Source organism: Physeter macrocephalus, chromosome 16 (genome assembly GCF_002837175.3).
Source record: "Physeter macrocephalus isolate SW-GA chromosome 16, ASM283717v5, whole genome shotgun sequence".
NCBI lineage: Eukaryota > Metazoa > Chordata > Mammalia > Artiodactyla > Physeteridae > Physeter > Physeter macrocephalus.
Genome location: NC_041229.1, coordinates 85,424,628 through 85,429,322, shown reverse-complemented (window position 1 = coordinate 85,429,322; position 4,695 = coordinate 85,424,628). Strand labels below are relative to the sequence as shown.

The window sequence follows — 4,695 nt, the reverse complement described above, 5'->3', positions numbered from 1 at the left end:
TGCGTCTCCCTCCCACCCTCCCTATCCCACCCCTCTAGGTGGTCACAAAGCACCAAGCTGATCTCCCTGTGCTATGCGGCTGCTTCCCACTAGCTATCTGTTTTACATTTGGTAGTGTATATATGTCCATGCCACTCTCTCACTTCGTCCCAACTTCCCCTTCCCCTTCCCCGTGTCCTCAAGTCCATTCGCTATGTCTGTGTCTTTATTCCTGTCCTGCCCCTAGGTCCTTCAGAACCATTTTTTTCTTTCTTTTTTTTTAGATTCCATATATATGTGTTAGCGTACGGTATTTATTTTTCTGGATTACTGGGTCATCTGGTAACTCTATTTTTAATTTCTAAAGGAACCTCCATACTGTTCTCCATAGTGGCTGTATCAATTTACATTCTCACCAACAGTGCAAGAGGGTTCCCTTTTCTCCACACCCTCTCCAGCATTTATTGTTTGTAGATTTTTTGATGATGGCCATTCTGACTGGTGTGAGTTGTTTGTAGATTTTTTTGATGATGGCCATTCTGACTGGTGTGAGGTGATACCTCATTGTAGTTTTGATTTGCATTTCTCTAATGATTAGTGATGTTGAGCATCTTTTCATGTGTTCCAACACTTGTTATTTGTAGACTTTTTGATGATAGCCACTCTGACAGGTATGAAATGATATCTCGTTGTGATTTTGATTTGCATTTCTCTGATGATTAGTGATGTTGTGCATCTTTTCATGTGCCTGTTGGCCATCTGTACATCTTCTTTGGAAAAATGTTGAAGACACTGTTAAAGATGAAAAGACAGGCCACAGATTTGTAGAAAATTTTGCAAAGCACATATCTGATAAAAGACTTGTACCCAAAATACACAAAGAACTTTCAAGACTTAATAAGAAAATAAACAGTCCAATTTAAAAATGGACAAAGAGTTGAACAAACACTTTACCAAAGAAGATATACAAATGGAAAATAAGCATACGAAAAGATGCTCAACATCATTAGTCATTAAGGAAATACAATTTAAAATCAACTATGCACCAAATGGCTAAGAAACAAAACCAAAACCAAGACCAAAGCTAAGTGATAAGCTGGAACTCTTAAACATTGCAGATGGTGACATAAAATGGCACAGACACTTTGAAAGACATTTTGGTAGTTTTTAGAAATGGAGATATTGCGAGGACAACCACCTCTGCACCCATTAGATCTCATAAGAGTGACCCTATGGGGCTTCCCTGGTGGCACAATGGTTAAGAATCCGCCTGCCAATGCAGGGGACACAGGTTTGATTCCTGGTCTGGGAAGATCCCACATGCCGCGGAGCAACTAAGCCCATGCACCACAACCACTGAGCCTGTGCTCTAGAGCCCGCGAGCCACAAGTACTGAGCCTGCGTGCCACAACTACTGAAGTCCGTGTGCCTAGAGCCTGTGCTCTGCAACAAGAGAAGCCACTGCAGTGAGAAGCCTGCTCACTGCAATGAAGAGTAGCCCCCACTCGCCGCAACTAGGGAAAGCCCGCACGCAGCAACGAAGATCCAATGCAGCCAAAAATTTTTTAAAATTTTTAATAAAAAATAAATTTAAAAAAAAAGTGACTCTATGAAGCCAACAATCTTTATCATCACCCCCCAGAACATGATATTATTTTTTATTTATTATCTTGGCTGCTAGATCTAGAGGTATGGTTTTCCCCATTATGATAGTTCTTATCCCTGGCCAAGGATGATAAATGAGGGTTTATTGGGGAGTATTCACGAGATCAACCCTGTGGGGGAGTAAAGGAAGCAGAATTAGGCAGAGCGAAAAGTTGAACTGTTATGCAATCACAATAACTCAAAGAAGCTTTGTAGCTGGAATGATTTTTCTGAGTTATTCCAAGTTGTATCCATTGGATCTGGAATGGCTGACCCTGGGAAGACCTTGAGTGAGGTATCTCCCTTCAGTCAAGGGCAATTTCTGGAGAGAGGCTCAGATAAGGCTGTCATCTGCCAGTACTTGTAGCAGCTGAGGAAATGAGTGTTTCAGTCCTACAGGAGGGGAATCTGAGTAGCACACCCCCCAACCATAGTGGCTTAAATAAGTTAGAAGTTTGTTTTTCTCTCTCTCTCTCTCTTAATAGCTCCAAAGTAGGTGCATCCAGCAGACAGTAGAATGGTGGTTGCCAGGAGCTGGGGGAAGGGAGAATAGGGAAGTATAGAGTTTCAGTTTTGCAAAATGAAGAGAGTTCCGGAGATGGGTGGTGGTGATGGTTGCACAACAATATGAATGTATTTAATACCCCCGAAGTGTACACTTTAAAATAGTTAAGATGGTAATTTTTGTTATGTGTATTTTACCACAATAAAAAAATTGGGGGAAAAAGCAGGTGGTTGTTAGGGGGGTCCAGCTCTTAACAATCAGGGACCCTGATTCCTTCCATCTTGTAGCTCTGCTATCTTCTAAGTGGTTCTTCCCAAACTTTAAAATAAATGTGAATATCTTGGTCATCTTGTTAAACTTCAGACTCTGATGAAGTACATCTGGGGTGGGGCTTACCCTAACAAGTTCTGATGCTGATGCTACCAGCCCAAGGACCACATTTAGAATATCATGATGTTTTTGTGATTTAGAAGCTGCACAAGTCACCTCTGTTCCCATTCCATTGGTAAGAATTTAGTCATGTGACCACACCAAGCTATAAATCTATTACTTTGGAAGATGGAGAAACATTTTGGAGGATAACTAACAGTCTTTCATGGATCTTGTTCTAGGTATCAGTTTCTTCATCTATGAAATCAGGACCTTTTTACCTCTAATAGTCTGGGGTTTTGTGACACCCAATGTCCTCAACTGTAGAAACATGATTCTGTGTTACTTATTGTTGCTTTCTTGCAAGGTGACAAGAAAAAAATTTTGTGTTGAGACAAAGAAGATTTTAAAATTTTGTTTATTACTTGCTTTCTTCTAATGGAAGTATATCATTAGGTGAACAGGATTTTAGGTGTGAAGAAACCAGAAGAGAGCTGACTTGCCCTGCAGGAGAAAAAGGAGAGATTTATGAGTTTGGAGGGACGATCCCAGGGGCTATAAAGCAGATTATAACCAGGTGCACCTGACAAGGCTGCCTCAGAAAAAGACTTAGAAGGGAGCGGAGGTAGCTGGTGTCTGGAGATGAACTTGGGGAGTGAACAGAACTGGTTAATGGCGATTTTTATTAAATTTTACTGTGTGTTATATCATGCAACCCTCCAACCCCATCTTCTCTACAAAACCTTCCTTCTATTGCCTTGTAGAATAGATTTTCTTTTGAGATATAAAGGGAAGTACTGAGTCCTACCCTAAGGGTAACACAAGGCAGGAACAATTGCTATCACTGATTATATAATGCAGTAAATACTCTCATTTATCTTCAACACTTGCTTTAAATAAAAAACAACACACACACACACACACACACACACACACACACGACAAAAAACAGGCAGGCTTCCTTGCACTCCAAAGACTTACTGAAGTATGTTTCTGTTGTGATTACTTACTATGGAGGCCTCAGCTTTTCATTCATGACTTAAAGAACAGTCAAATAATACTTTTTAGGTTTCCTTCCAACTTTACACTTCTATAACTCAAACTCAAATGTTAAACAGAATTTAAGTACAACTGAGTCAACCATAATTTATCATTTCAGTGGTACCAGGAAGGCAGAAATAAGCAGTGAAGAATTGAGACAATATAATTTAGTCCTAACAAAACACAGAACTGAGGTACTTGGAGAATTAAAGATAAATTGCCTTTCTTGGTTTGGCAATCTATATAATTACAACAATTCTTCACGTCGTGCCTTGAGTTATAATCTTGCTTTTAAAAAACAACCATCGGGACTTCCCTGGTGGCGCAGTGGTTAACAATGTGCCTGCCAATGCAAGGGGACACGGGTTCGAGCCCTGGTCCAGGAAGATCCCACATGCCATGGAGCAACAGAGCCCATGCACCACAACTACTGAGCCTGCGCTCTAGAGCCTGTGAGCCACAACTACTGAAGCCCACGTGCCTGGAGCCGGTGCCCCGCAACAAAGAGTAGCCCCCGGCTCGCCAGAACTAGAGAAAGCCCACGTGCAGCAACGAAGACCCAACGCAGCCAAAAATAAATAAATCAATTTATTAAACAAAAAAACCAACCATCATTTTTTAGTGTTTTTGCTCTGACTTTACAAGAGGAAGCATCTTAGGATAAGATTATTATACATATGGAATAGGTAACAAATGCCCATGGTACAAAATTTTAAAGGTACAAGAGTCTATACCGTGAAATGTCTCCCTCTATATCTCTTACCTGCAGCCCCTCAGTCTCCTGGAGTCAAGCACCAGGGTACCCTGGTACCCAAGTCTCTTGGGTACCCTTGAAGAAGTATTCTCTGGATATGTAAGTTAAGTAGGATGTTATAATGAGACACTTTCTGTCTTAGTTTCAGCTACAGCCTCAAAGGTTGAGAGAAAATAGTAGCTACCACATACATTCACATTCCAAGGAGAGTGGCCACCTTTCAAACAGGACTTATAAAGGTGAGAATCAAAAACTAGCTTTGCTGGGCTTCCCTGGTGGCGCAGTGGTTGAGAGTCCGCCTGCCGATGCAGGGGACACGGGTTCGTGCCCCGGTCGGGGAAGATCCCATGCCGCGGAGTGGCCAGGCCCGTGAGCCATGGCCGCTGAGCCTGCTCGTCCGGAG

At 41.8% G+C, this 4,695-nt stretch overlaps 1 long non-coding RNA gene across 1 annotated transcript in view; it reads right to left on the bottom strand.

The window, feature by feature from the left end:
* Window positions 1–2,925: 2,925 nt before the first annotated feature.
* Window positions 2,926–4,695, bottom strand: part of LOC114483982 (uncharacterized) — a 17,330-nt gene continuing 15,560 nt past the window's right edge. Inside the window, exon 3 of the long non-coding RNA XR_003676360.1 lies at window positions 2,926–3,001. This is a non-coding gene — a long non-coding RNA (uncharacterized lncRNA). The remainder of the gene's footprint in view (window positions 3,002–4,695) is intronic.